Genomic DNA, 15,379 nt, shown 5'->3' with positions numbered 1-15,379 from the left:
GCGTTCTGTGGTTTCATTTTCCATCTCCCACAGGGCAGCAGAGTCCCTGGGACAGACCAACCGTGATGGACCCCACCCAGCTCTCAATGGGACAGGGGAAAGATTTCTTAAAGCAGCTTGGGATTCCGCAGAGAGACGTAAGTGTGGGAGAGGTTGGGCAGGTGACATGTGGAGGAACGAGTTGGCCTCCCAGTCAAGTGCTGATGTCTCCCCCCATGATATGATCCGGGCTGAAAGCCCGTGGTTAGCCACGTGGGTATGTGGGCACTGGCCAGTTGCAGGGACGAGCAGTAATCAAATCACAGGGCAGAGTTCTGCCACCTGGGGACCACCAGCGTTCCCTGTGCCCGCAGCGCCCCCTGGTGGAGGTCATCGGCAAACCCACGGCTGAATTGGAGGAAAGAGCCTTTACTCTGAGTAGCTTTGCATTCAGGAGCGCAGGAAATTGGGAGTTTGTTTAGTTATCTTACATGATCCCAAGGCTTCCTCCTGTGCGCAGAACTCTGACTGTATCCTGACCCTCTTTTCTATCAGCTTGACTTGATGACAGAGAAATGGGTCATTGTTGCTGCTGTGGAGGTAATGCTACGGGTTCCTCTGATGCCAGGAGAGGACCCTAGTACCCGCTGTGTCTCCAGTAAGAAATGTCAGCCTTCGGGGGGCTGGCCTCTCACAGCTTCACGGAGACACGGAGACCAAGAGGAGAGGTGGGACGAATGTCAGGGGGTAACGTGGGCAAGGTCTGGGGAGGGGGTGCGGGGATTCCCTCTGGGGCGCTGGTGTGGGCTGTAGACTTGTGTGCAAACACGCTGGGAAGCTTCTGACTTGTGTGACCCTCACCATCACCCGGGCTCTTCTTTGAGAGCCCTGCACGTCTGTGAGCTGGCACAGCAACCTCGGGTGTGTGTCCCGGTGCGGCTTGGGGGCGCCTCTGCCGACAATAGCCATGTTGTCTTGGTGATGGTGATGGGGGTCACGTATGAAGAGTCACAGGTGTTCATTAGCGTCACATCAAATCCCCGCAAGCCTTTGTCAGAGGAAGTGGTGGGTTTTCTCAGTAAGACGTTGTTCAGTGAAAACAGACTCTTCCGGAAATCCGTAGGGAAAGAATCACTAGCTGTTGGCCCCCTTATTGGTTTTGATAAATGTGAGAAGACACCTTACGCTTGGAGGGAACAGCTGGAGGGAAACCCAGGTCACAGGCCTGAGTCATACCAATATTTTCAGGGAGGACTTGTACAGGCTTTCATGTTGCAAATCTAAGTTCACCATTTATAGACCAAGTGGCCTTTTCCTACGAGGCAGTGTCCTATCCTGGGAGTAAGTAATGATGGGATAACATCACAACATGGCACAGAATGGACATCAGTTCACCAGAGACCATATCCCTGTGGGGTCACTTGGTGATCAGTGAGTCCCCCACCCAGTCCCGGCAGAGAAGTAGGGGTATGAGGGACTTCTATCTCTGTGTCTACATGATTTCCTTTTTGGTCCTTTTCTTGTGAGTAGGGAGTCCAACGATCAGTCCCCGAGGGAGAAAGGCCAGAAACCCAAGGATATGGTGGGGGATTGCATATACCAGCGGCTCCCAAGACTCCCTATAGCTCAGAACGTGAGGAAGCCACAGAGGGGACCAGTGGGGCAAAGGAATCCCTCCCCAGAAGAGAAAACCTGGGTAAGTGGCGGCTTGAATGTTTCAAAAACCAGAGGATCTGCATGGCCCCCACAGAGTGAGTAAACGCTGACACCAGTGTGTCCATAACTGGGGGCTTCTGACTTATCCCAGCTGGCCTGTTTCTGATGTCCTAACCTGGGGGATTGGCCCAGTCAGATCCTCTGGGGAGCAACCTTATTCCCCACTTAGTGGCACGTTCAGCTTGGTGTCCACAATGCTCAATCCAGTTCGTGGACATCATAAAATGGGCTCCGAGTGGGGTCATAACATCTTCAATTTCCTGGCCACCAGCACTGGGTCTGTGTCCTCTTCCAACTCCAAATCTCTGCCCTGACATGAACCTGTGAAAGCCGCCACGATTTCTGCTGACTCGCTGAGCACTCGCTCCCTCCCCCTGCAGGTGAAATGCAAGAACTGCGGGGACTTCGGGCACCTGGCCAGCGGCCGGAGGTGCCCCATGAAGTGCTGGGCGGGGCCCTTGCCCCCCAGGCCTTGGGCTCCGATAAGAATGAAAACCTGGAACCCAGGAGGGCTCCGGACTTACAGGTCCCGGGGTCCTTCTACAGGACTGACAGCAGGAGGGAACCAAGACAGAGGTGAGGAACCACAGGGTCAGAATGATTCTTGGGCCGTGGAGCCCCCCCGCCCACCCCAGAACAGGGGTGATGTCTGGGCTCTAGGAGTGTTCCTGGTGGCCGGTCACTGTGTGGGCAGGAACGTCGGGGCGGCCAGACAGTTCACATGATTTTTCTGCAGGCAGGAAGAGCAGAGGAGGGAGGCTTTGCCACCCATGAGACCGCGGCAGAAGCAGCAGGGCTCGTGGAAGGAACCCGTGGGCGCCCACCTGAGGGTGAGTCTCACTCCTGCCTCCCTGCTCTGTGTCTCCATCTGCATTTCGCTTCATTCTCGGGTGCGCGGGATTACAGTCAACCCCAGGCCGGCCTAGAGGAGCCTCGTGGGTGTCCTACGTGTTTTTCATATTCCAGTTTCTTTCTTTGAAATACGTATTTTTTTAATTTTGTGCAAGTCGGCCAGCAGATGCTTGTGGAGGTGTCTCTGGGCCCAGGCGAAGGGATCTGTCAGATGCTTTCTGTGATCCTAGATCAAGACGAGGCATCTTGCAAAATTTTGTGGATACTCCCAGATTACCCTTCAAAAGGATGGTTGCCATTTACACTCTGCACATTCTATGCTGTGGTGACGTGGCTGAGTGCATCAGTCCTGTGTGGAGTCCCGGTGGACAGTTGTCACACACCCTGACACTCCCGCACACCTGTGTGCAGTACGGGTGACACATTCTGAGGTGTGTGATGTGAGGTTCCTTCTCCCACAGCACCCCACCAGGCCACTGCCCATCCAAACAAATACGAGACGATCTGTCCTGGGCCCGGTCCCCACAGGTCAGCTCCCCTTCGTGACACCTGAGGAGTGGTCTACACTGCCTCTCAGGGAAGCCTGGGAAATGCGTGCTGGTGAGCCAGCCCAAAGACGTGGCGTGGATTCAGTCTGCCGAGCTCTAAAGCACTCCTGCCAGGACTCACCTCTCATCACCAAGTTCACAGCCAGCAGGCCTGGTGTTTTCTCCGCCGATGTCCCCTGGCCTGCTGGGAAGACACTGGCCCAGGCACAGGCCAAGCATCGTCATGTGGCCTCGAGGTCCCACTTGCAGCCCGTTGTAGGGAAATGTGGCCAGAACTCCAAGCTCAGCATCCAGGCCCCCGGTAAAATCTCTCCCCAGGTCGCTCTCCAGACTTGTCAGAACCCTCCAAAGAGAGCAAGATTCGGCCTCTTGTAACCCCCGCAAACTGAGCTCCTGGTGACCTGGTCTGGGAGCTGTCCGTCGCCCCAGTGCGCTTCTCTTGGATCCAGATACCCCAAGTGACTGGGAAGACACCAGCCCTGGTGCCGGGTTTGATCCCTGGGCCCCATCTAGCTCTGTTGGTGTGAGCTCAAGCCAGGCCTGTGCCGTCCCTAAACTCCGCCACCCAGGCACGTTCCAGGCCAGCGGGGGCAAGGACAGGGCAGGAGATGGGCCACGGGAGGGCTGAGCTCCAAGTTGTCAACTGCCCCCGACTCTCTGCAGAGAAGTCTGCCCCGGCCGATTGGAGTTCTCACATCTTAGAGGCGTCAGAGAGACAGGTTCCTGGGGTCCCAGGGACCTTCTAGTCCCCTCCCCAATGAGGAGAATGACTGAGGGAGGCCCAGTGGAGAGAAGACTGGGCGCCCACTGTCCCCTGACGGGAAGTGGCTGAGAGACGGGGAAGAGAGGCAGGAGCACCTTTTTTCTGTGTCCTGTGAGTCAGACACCTGCGCCCGTGCTGGGGGTCCAGGTGACACCAGGCAGACACGGCCTGTAAATTTTGTAAATTTAAGTTGTATTTAAAATGGAGCTTATGAAATTGTCATGCATAGTCCTTTGTGAATCAGATCTTGTTTAAGAAACTGAGTCAACTTGGGGAAGCCATGTCACACCCTAATGTCAGTAGAAAGCTATGAAATTCGTCTGTGCCCGGTGGGTAAATGACAAAGACTTGGGTGACTGGCAGAGGATTGTGGAGAAGCTCTGCACCCCTGGAACAGCGGCCCTCCTGGGGGTAGAATGTTCCACATTGAGGCAGCGTTTCTTGGGAATTCTCTTTGCCTTGGGGAATGGGGATATTCTTTTAATGTTTATATTTTGGTATTAAAAACCCGTTGCAGGGGCGCCTGCGTGGCTCAGTGGGTTAAAGCCTCTGCCTTCGGCTCAGGTCATGATCTCAGGTTTCTGGGATCGAGCCCCACATCGGGCTCTCTGCTCAGCAGGGAGCCTGCTTCCTCCTCTCTCTCTGCCTGCCTCTCTGTCTACTTGTGATCTCTGTCTGTCAAATAAATAAATAAAATCTTAAAAAAAAAACTCGTTGCAGTGTTACGGTCGACTGCATTCTTTCAGGAGGAGTGAAAATCTGTGAGAGAGAACATGTATCACAGCTTTTTGATTCTTCCTTATCACGTCGGGTCAATTTATTTTTCTTCATCCAGTTCTATCTGAGTAAAGAGGAGGTTCCTACAGTCGAATCCAAGAACCTGTAACTGTTAAGAAATACAGACTCCCAAGCACAAGCCAGCTTGAACCAGTATCTGGGGGGGGGGGGTCTTCATAATAATTCCAGGTGTTTCATATGCAGGTTCAAGTGTGGTAAGCGTAAAAATCGACTGGTTCTCAGTCTGTACATCAGAACCACCTGGTGAGCTTTAAATACCATAACCACCCGCTCCTGCCCCCCAGGGATATTCATTGGTTGGGTTGGGTTTGAAACGTGGCATGAGATGATAGAAAAAACATACATAGAGGTCTCTGCCCCCACTTCCTGACACAGAGCTCCTAAAATCCCTGCCATTTCTTAAATGATAAGAGCGCTGGGAGCATCTCTCATGCTAATGAGGTAACCGTGGGTGGGCTCCTGGGTGGGGCTGGTCATCAGAAAGCACCAGCCACGGTTACAAGCTTGGGACTCTCAGACCCGCCCCCAGGCCTCTTCTCCAGGGAGGGGAGGGGCTGGAAACAGCCAATGGTCAGTCATGCCCAGGAGAGGAAGCCTCCCTAAGATCCCAGAAGCCGGGCATTTGGAGACTTTCCCGGCTGGCAAACACATCCACACCGGGACAGTGACACACCACAGTCCTTTAACAGACTGAAAAACGTGAGTGTTTCCCCGAGTTCTGTGAGCTGCTCTAGCAGATTAATCAAACTCAAGGAGGGGGTTGTTGGAACCTCTGATCTATAGCTGGTCACTCAGAAGCCTGGGTGGCAGATGCTCCCAAAGTGTGTGTGTGTGTGTGTGTGTGTTGAGGGGGTGATCTCGTGGGACCGAGCCCTCACCCATGGGACCTGGCATGTCTTGGGGAGGACGATGGCAGAACTGAGTTGAATTCTTGGACACCCAGCTTGTGTTGGAGGTTTGTTTGTTGCGGGGGGTGGGGGGGGGGGCGGTTGTTGCCAAAGTGTCAGAAGGGCTCCGTGTGACAGTAGACACAGGAAGTGGAAACTGTATCCTGACCTGCGTGGATGTTGGGTGTCAAACCCTCTGTGGTTATTTGGGGTTTTCTTTGTTTTTTGAAGATTTTATTTTAGGGAGAGAGAGAGATACAGAGAGCAGAGGGGGGCAGAGGGGGAAAGAGAGAGAATTCCAAGCAGATTCTCCATTGAGTGTGGAGCCTTATGCCACGCTCAATCCCACAACCCTGAGAACGTGACCTGAGCTGAAATCAGGAGTCTGATGCTTAACCGACTGAGCCACACAGGGGCCCCCTTTCGTGGTTATTTGTAACACGCAGCAAAGATGAGGAAGCTGGAGGTAGAGTGTGAAGAGAACGCTGCATGAACGTATTTTGGGGAAAATTCTGTCCTGAATCGAAAAGAGGAAATTGTTCTTGTCAACCTAAAATTGTCGGGAGACCGTATTTAAGCAAAAGCATTTATCTGGGACAGGAGAATTGTCATGCGGGCTGCAGAGATGGGGGTGGCAAGGCAGACAGTGTCTCACTAGGGAGAAGTCAGGGTTTCTGAGGACGAGAGGGAATGCTCAAGTACGTTGCTTACAAAGAATTTTGGTTGGTGTTGACGACAGCAAATGAATCTTGGCTTCACGTCACGGGTCGCTAAAGTCCGTTACTGTAAGAACTTGCAGGTGTGTTTGTGCCTTGTCCTGAGATGTGTGTGGGCTGGCCCCGTTCAAAGTTCACGGTTCTACCGGGTGAGGTCGGGCATCAGGCTCACCTCCTGAATCGCCTCCCAGCTCCACTTGAAACCCTCTGGACATGAGTGTCACCGCGTCATTTCAACTTTCACATTCCCTTGAGTGGGATTTCACTGGAGGGGAGGGGAGCAAACCAGATGTCCCCTTTCCGTCTGTGAGATTGTGTCTCAGGAGAACTTCTCTGTCTTGCCAGGGCCGTGTCCCTAACAGGCAGCGTGATAGGACTGCCCAGGTTTCCTCCTGGTCGGGGGCCCCAAATCCAGGAAAAGATGGAGGGAAATCTTCAACTTGGTTCTTCAACTTGGGACTCCCCAGGTTGCTTTAATGAGGCTTTCTTGGAAACAGAATTAACACCACCAGGGGCCCCATCAGGACTATAGAATAACAGTATGATACAGCCATTAGCTTCCAAGTCTCAGCGAGTCCCCAGGCTCCACTGTCCCTGGGCCTGCTCAGCGTGTTGGAGAAAGCCAAGAGCAGTTGGAAACGTGAGCCCTACTATCACCAGTGATGCTCTGATAAGTAGGAAATTCAGGTTCTGCAAGAGAAATTCTCATTACGCTGACCCAGGAACCTGTGATCTGTGTTAGTGCCCAGGGTATTTTTGAGGCAGGTGATGGAGAGACAAGTACTAGGAAAACCCACTGGCGAATTTCGGCTCAAAGTCCCACCTGGTGTGCGGTTTGTGTTTGCAGTGAACTTTCCAGCATTTGATATTCTTTTCCTCTATGACCCAGCTGGTCATTTGGACCAACCTGGGAGTGAATACATTTGAAAGAAGATCTTTGCCCCCCTTTCTATATTTAAAGAAAGTTTATTTTTCCATGTGAAAAAATATTTAAAATGTAAGTGTGATATTTGATTTCTTTTCCATGGTATGCCTGAACACCATATTCATTTAAGGACATTAGCCCAACCTTCTTACTGCTAGGGCTTGGTCCATGTTGGGAGCTGAACTAAGGGTTTTACACACTTTAGGTCATTCCATCTTCCTCACAGCCCTGCTTCCGTGTAGGTGCATGGAAAGAGAGAGGACACATCAGATGTTGGTTTGCCAACTGGGGAGCTTCCTGGGTGAACTCTGAAGCCAGCGCCCTATACAGAGGGCAAGGAGAGACCGCAGAAAGAGGTGCACCACCCTCGATGGTAGGTGGCCGGCGTAAGAAGCAACACACACACATGTACGTACTGTACTGAGTGATACTCTTGCACCCAGACAACGTGATCTACATTTCTCATGTGGGAGAAGTCAGGGTCCGTTGAAAATGCACATTTCCTATTTTAATGTGCACAAGATTCTAGTGGGGTCTTATTGGGTCTTATTACAATGCAGACTCTGACTCAGGAAGTCTGGGGTGGGCCCTGAGATTCCACATTTTAACAAGGCCCAGTAATGCCAAAGGTATGGGTCCATGGGTCGCCCTTTGAATGGCAAGAAGCTCGGACATTAAGAACACTCCTTGGATAACTTTAAACTCAAGAAGTTTATGGGTGTTCCTAAGTTTTGTCAGCAACAAAAAAAAGGCTTACACAAACAAAAGGTCTAAAATAATAACAATAACTTAACATACCTATTAGATATCATTTAACTGTATATTTTATAATTATTTATATTATGAATTGTTATGTTATCAGTAAACCAATGTATGAAACCACAAATTAATCCATGAAATCTCATCATTCCAATTTTATGAGGATATTGTTTGGAACATCAAGTGAATTGCTGGGACTGAGTTTGAATCTAGTTATTGGGTTTAGAATTTAACTTAAACAGATGTCTGGAAGAGTTTAACAGTTGAGAGAAGCAATAAAAAGGTGATGAGAAGGTAACAACAGATAATAGTTTTGAACCATTTATTTGGTATAAATCAAGTAACCATATGCTAATAAAAAAATTCATAGAGTGAAAACATTCATTGCCTTAGGAAATGTTCAAGATATATTTCCAATATTGAGTAGGTTTTTATTTTATTTTTTGTTTTGTTTTATAATTAATATTTATTATGCTAGTGAAGATAACAATTTAATAATAAATTTTAGGTAAAATTATAATGACCCATATTAAAATTTTCCAGAAAGTAGAATGCTTTTTATTAGCTAAACAAGGGAAAGCTAACTTTGAAAATCCATAAAATGTCCTTGGCTCCATTTTTAAAAATTTAATTTAAAGTTTTAATTATTATTGTATTATATTATTATAAATTATTATTTTTATTATGTTAGCATATAGTATGTCATTAGTTTTTGATGTAGTGTTCCACCACTCACTGTTTACATATAACACCCAGTGCTCCATACAGTACGTGCCCTCCTTAATATACATCACTGGGCCAACCCACCCCCTCTCCCCTCTAAGACCCTCGGTTTATTTCTTGGAGTTCACAGTCTCTCATGGTTAGTCCCCACTCCGATTCTCCCCACCCTTCATTATTCCTTCCTTCTCCTAATGTCCTCTGTGCTATTCCTTATGTTCCGCATATAAGTGAAACCATATGATAATTAACTTTCTCTGCTTGACTTATTTCACTCAGCATAATCCCCCTCCAGTCCCAGCCATATTGATGCAAAAGTTGGGTATTCATCATTTCTGATGGTTGAGGAATATTCTATTGTATATACGAACCACGTCTTCTTTATCCATTCATCTGTTGAAGGGCATCTCAGCTCCCTCCACAGTTTGGCTACTGTGGACATTGCTTCTATGAACATTGGGGTGTATATGACCCTTCTTTTCACTATGTCTGTATCTTTGGGATAAATATACAATAGTGCAATGGTAGTGCAATTTAGTGTGTTTTTTTAAATCTCATTGTAGAACTGTTTATAATTCTTGGTTTTTAAAAATATCCCTGTATATCAATAGTTTCCGCTGATCTAAATTTTAGTATTTGGGGACAATAAAGATGTCTGTATTATGATTATGATTCTTGCTGAAATAAATGAAGTAGTAATTCATACAAGTGAGAGGGGGAAAATACAGTTAGAGAAAATAGAAGAATATTTTTGGGATGGGGATATATTTATAATCATGAGGAATATCCAGTATGAGATGTGTTTCTAGTGGGCATATTTAGAATTTGGAAGTTCAGAGTTCAAATTGTCAAGGTTTAAATGTCAAGACCTGTGTAAACTCATTTTGTATGACTTTTTTAAAGATTTTATTTGTTTGAGAGAGGGAGTGTGTGTGACCACCAGTGGGGAGGTTTCCAGAACCACTCATGTAATCACCACACAGAACCTGAACTCCTCCACCGCAAACATCATAAATATCAATTACATGAACGTTAACGCAATTCTATTTCATTTACTGTTGCCGTTCATGGTAATGTTTACTGAGGAGCAGAAGCTCAGTCATTCCTGTTTGCTGCTCTTGCCCTGTGACTTGTTTCATAGCTGTGCTTATACCTGGAGGGGATGGTAAATAAATAACCATTTGAATAAACATACAATTTACATATTTATGATCAGCTTAAGTGATTTTGTGTTCCTTTGCAAGGGAAGTAGAGGCTGGATATTCTGGAATCATGGCTCATGAGGATGTAGGGACTGACAGTAGGAAAACATGCGTTCAGTAGTACAGAAGCATTCCTCAGCCACAGACTGGGGTTGTTAAACACGACCAGACAGATGTGGAAGAGGGAGGACAGAGTCCAGAAGGAAACAAAGGTGCTCACCAGGACAAGGGTGCTTCGGGTGGCTGTGCTCTCAGGGGAGGGTCTGGGGGAAAGAGTATTCCTGTGAATGTATTGGACCTGCCGCTTGTGCTGGTGCAGGATGAAAACTATGCAGCCACTGGCCCAGATCATGAGCCCCAAACAGAAACCATTATGGAGCAATATTGATGCTACATACAATGACTGTGCTATGTGGCTACCACTTATGGAATAACAGTAGTCATAATCACTTTTCCTTGTAATGGTTATATTGTTTCTTGTGCCAGTCATAAACAAAAGAGCAGTAATATTTAGCATCATGTTCAGGACCCAGCAGAGGATGCTGGAGGTACCCAGGTACCTGGGAGCTCTCACTTTAAGCTCTAACCACCTGGAGTTTCTGGGACTAATTATAATGACCTGGAAGACACTCAAGAGGCAGATGGTTCCAATGGCCACATCCCTGCCCACTCTGTGCACATAGAAAACAAGTTTGCATGCAAAATCACTAAGGAAATATTTCAACCCCAAATCTGCCATCATTTGGGGGATTCCTTTAGAAGAAATGACTAAGAGATTGGCCACAGTCAGGTGCTTGAGAAGCACATCTGTGGACCTACCCTGCATTCTGTCAAGTGAAGCAAGAGATAATGGTAAAGAAGAGAGAAATCCCCAGAACTCCAACTATTATCTGTAGTAGAAGGATGATTCCTATTGCCAAATCCCCGTCAGCCTTTCTGCCAGGTCCCAGGGAGTGATATACTTCCTCTAAGCCAGAGATCCCTGCATGAGAACATGAGGTGTGAGCTGTGTGTGTCATACCAGCTGGAATTCAGTATTTTCCTCTTACATTAGTTCCAACTTACAAATAATTACCTCTAGTAATCGCACAATAACAGGTTTCCAAGTATGGACTTTCATATTCAGTGCTTTCTAGAGAACATGATTCAGACAATGCACGGTTACAGACATCCTGGATCCCTCCCAACTTCATGAGAGAGTCAGTACTAGCATTTTCATGGAAAAGATAAGGAACACTGAGGCAGAGAAAGGTTAATGACTTATCAAATTCAAACCATTTTGATAGAAATGGGAAGATGTGATCCTGGCTGGGCTGGTATAATGGCAGTGCCTTTACACATGGTGCTGTTCTAACAAAGTTAGATGTCTTCTTCAAAATACAGGTGGAGAGATGCCTGGGCGGCTCAGTCTGTTAAGCGTCTGCCTTCAACTGAGGTCATGATCCCAGGGTCGTGGGACTGAGTCCAGCATTGGGTTTCTTGCTCAGCGGGGAGCCTGCTTCTCCCTCTGCTTGCCACTCTCTCTCTCTCTGACAAAGAGAGAAATAAAATCTTTAAAAATAAAGAAATAAATGCCTTCAAAATACAGGTTATATTTAGAAGATTTCATACTTTGTTATATTATTTTATACTTGGTATTTTGTATTTTGTATACAGAAATGGTTTCCATTTATTTGTAAATGCTTATTGTCTAGGCTAACACCGACTATGAAGAAGTTTTGAATATCTTCATAAAATCCAGATGTGCTGATGGTAGTCTATTGTATACAGACCTGCTCGGAAACAAATTATATGGAGAGAATGCACTATTGGCTTTCTATTGCACTGACACCAGAAACACTAATTTGCCTTTATGTCAGCAAAATGATACCTATCACAAAAATCACTTAATACTCGATGGTGCTCTGAACTATGGGTTTTGAAACACCGATATGGGATGAAGTACTATAGAGTAGAAACTCAGTATCACTAATTTCAAGTGACAAAGTAAAACGTTTAGTAACATCACTTATGAAAAAACATTGTCAGGGAACCTGGGAGGCTCAGTTGGTTAAGTGTCTGCCTTCTGCTCAGGTTGTGATCCCAGGGTCCTGGGATAGAGTCCCCCATCAGGCTCCCTGCTCAGTGGGGAGTCTGCGTCTCCCTCTCCCTCTGCCTCTCCTTTCCTGCTCATGCTCATTTTCTCTCTCTCTCAAATAAATAAAATCTTAAAAAAAAACAACAACAAAAAAACACAGGCACCGAGACAAGCTTTGTGAAACATATTTAAATAGGGCACATATATAAAATGAAATCTCTAAGATGGGCAAACACTTACATGTTATAAATTGAAATTTAAGAGCTTGTGACTGATAGGAGAATTTTTTTAAAAGATTTTATTACTTATTTGACAGAGAGAGTGAGAGAGAGAGCACAAGCAGAGGGAGCAGCAAAGGGAGAGGGAGAAGCAAACACCCCACTGAGCAGGGAGACTGACCCGAGGCTCAAGCCCAGGACCCCGGATCGTGACCTGAGCCAAAGGCAGATGCTTAACTGACTGAGCCGCCCAGGCACCCTGATAGGAGAAGATTTTTAAACCAGACAGTAGATCCCAAGATGCTTTTGTGTCTAACTACTATCTGAAATCCATTTTGTAACATTGCCATTTCTTTAAATGCCACCTCCCCAAATTCAAAGATGGAAAATGGTCTTACCAAAATCAATAGATCATGGATGTTTTCAACAGAAAAGAAAAAAAAAATTAATGCCTCCACTAATCATTTCACACACCCTGAGACAGAACATTTCTCTTCTGGTAATTGTCATTCTTATGCACTGCTTCTGCAAAAGACTAGGTAATTCTGTAGATTTCTACTAGCTCTTACTAATTGTGGAGGTATTATAAGCATCCCTAGTAACCCTGAAAATGTAGTCTATTCAGACCCACAGAGAGTAAGGTAGCCTGGCTACAGATCTACTTTAGAAGTACAGGCATTGGTTCATATGAAAAATCAGAATTCATTATCACTTGGATTCAACACCAAGAGTCACTGTCAGTGCAGATCATTCTAGGTCATGTTAGGAGCCATCAGGGGTCAGTGAAGGTCTAGGACCCTCATCTCTCTTTACTAGCTCTACTCCAGCCAAAGAAATGTTCCACTTTCCTGTGTAGCTTTGGCACTGGACCAGGTTCAAACCCAGAAAAATCCTTGTTTTTTCCCAATATGAACACTTACCCAGACATCTGCTACCTCTCTTTGTTTGCAGACTTGGCCCCTGTAAAGTGAACTCCAAAATACTGGAATTCCTCTGGCTGCCAGGATGGGGATCAGCACCCCAGTAAGAACAGCTAGTATCCTGTGAGAGGGAGGTTAAGCTGCCAGTCCACTAAATACGGGTTTGTGGTTCTATGACCTCAACTCCCTGCAGAATGACAATTTTTCTCTTTACCTGTAGCTGCAGTGAGAGGACAGGCTTGGGGACCTGGGAATATTTGTGGAAAACTTTTTTTCCCAATTGTCAGTTGCCAAAAACAATGCCAAGTTTGTGGTTATCATCTCCAAAGAGACCTTTGCAAGTGTTTGAAGGGTTCTTTCTTTCCTTTGATCCCTGGAGACAGACCGGGTCTCCTAGGGAGGGAGGAGGAAATACTGAGGTCTGACACAGGTGGGACTGGCCTTGAAGCATGTGTGTCACACTGTAGTCTCTGTTCCCCTGAAAAGTTTTTCTACCCCAAAAGAATTATTTCTCAGTCTTCAGACCCATGGACTGCAGCATCATTTATGCTATAAGCAGAGATATAGAAACAAAGTAACCGAGAAGATTTTCTGAGAAATACAAATAAAATGAAGTACATGATAACAATATATAATTTACATTAGAAACTGATGGACTCATTTGCACATCTCAATTACAGTTAATTTGGAAGTGCAGGTCAATATGGGAAGTTTTGCAAAATATAGTTTTCCAATATTCACCCTTCCCCCAACTCCCATAGGTACAGGAAGTCTAACAGAATAATATCTATAGACAACGGTAAATTCTGGGTTGAAACATTTTTTCAGTGACTTCAGATGTCAACTTCTTTTTCATGTGCACAGAGTGGACAGGGGTGGGTCCCTTAGCAGCCCCTGCCTCTTCAGCATCTTCCAGGCCATCACCACTGGCTCCAGAGTCCCCCAGGGAGCACTGCTTAAAGTAAAAGTCCTACAGTGCATTGGTTTCTTCATTTTCTATGTTTGGTCCTCTACATACTGGTAAACGCTATTTTTCCTACGTATGTGACTGGTAAAACTGAGTGACAAAAGGATCACAAACAAAAAAGATTTTGGATACTGTTCTGTAGTTCATCATGACAAAACCAGAGACTCATTGTATGCAGCCTTGCTGTTACTCCTTGCAGTGCTGTGTGGGGCTCATTATCTGGGCCAGCAGCTCCATGGTTTGTGTTCTGCACAGGCACAAGCAGCATGTCCAACACATTCACAGGACTACTGTCTCCACCAGATACTCTCCTGAGTCCAGAGCCACCCAGAGCAGCACCTTCGTGTCTTTTTACTTCCTCTCCTCCATCTCTCAAGTTTGTATTACTCTTATTTATAATCACAGTTGGTGGCTGGTGAACACCACGGCTATAATCTCTCTGTTTTCCAATTGTCAGCCCCTTTCTGCTCATGAGCAGTGGCCACAGTGTGCCCAGGTTCTGCCCTGCCTGAATAAGGAACACAAAATCCCCTCATCTTATTCAAAAGTATGAGTAAATGTATGCATCTGCACAGCATCCCATTGTTTATTCACTCACTGAGAGTGAGCACCATAAGTGCAATTGTGAAACAGGCACATTGCAATAGAGTCTGAACAAGACAGGCTGAGCTTCTGCCCCAGTAATAATAATAATTAATAGCAGCAACTAAAAATGAAAGATTATATAATTATTATGTAAGTATGTCTGTCACTTGATAAAAAGAGGCTCTTAATTTCAATACAATAATCTAATGTGTCATTTTTCCCCTTCATAGTGAATGCTTTTTCCTGTTTAAGGCATCATTTCCTATTCTAAAATCACAGATAAATTCTTTTGTGTTTTCTTCAAAAAACTTCATTGTCTGTTTTTAAAATTTGGATCTGCAAATCATTAAGAATTAATTTTTGGGGGGTGCCTGTGTGGCTCAGTCAGTTAAGCATCTTCCTTGGGCTCAGGTTATGATCCCAGAGTCCTGGGATCGAGCCCCTCATCAGGCTCCCTGCTCAGGTGGGAGTCTGCTTCTCCCACTCCCTTGGCTGTTCCCCCTGCTTGTGCTCGCTCTCTGTCAAGTGAATAAATAATATCTTTTAAGAAAAAGAATTAATTTTTTGTGTGGCATGTTTAGAGATTGACTTTTCCCAATGCAGCTAAGACATTTCATTATGAAAATGTTTTATAATACTTTGTTTTCACTTGTTCTCATCTGTCACTGGGGCATCTCATTAATATCACTCCATGGAGCTGATTTTTTTCCATGAAGATCCCCATTAAATTTTCCCATCCTCTCCTGT

General features: G+C 46.2%; 1 protein-coding gene and 1 pseudogene across 1 annotated transcript in view; one reads left to right on the top strand and one right to left on the bottom strand.

Moving 5' to 3' along the window:
• LOC111160768 (zinc finger protein 729-like) overlaps nt 1-15,379 on the bottom strand; it is a 411,473-nt gene that overhangs the window by 56,226 nt on the left and 339,868 nt on the right.
• The window catches only part of LOC111160565, a 59,076-nt pseudogene continuing 43,863 nt past the window's right edge, over nt 167-15,379 (top strand).

This window comes from Enhydra lutris, unplaced genomic scaffold (assembly GCF_002288905.1).
Source record: "Enhydra lutris kenyoni isolate GAN:26980312 unplaced genomic scaffold, ASM228890v2 scaffoldscaffold77, whole genome shotgun sequence".
Classification (NCBI taxonomy): domain Eukaryota; kingdom Metazoa; phylum Chordata; class Mammalia; order Carnivora; family Mustelidae; genus Enhydra; species Enhydra lutris.
Note: the sequence above shows the minus strand (reverse complement) of the source record. Positions and strands in the feature narration are given on the sequence as shown.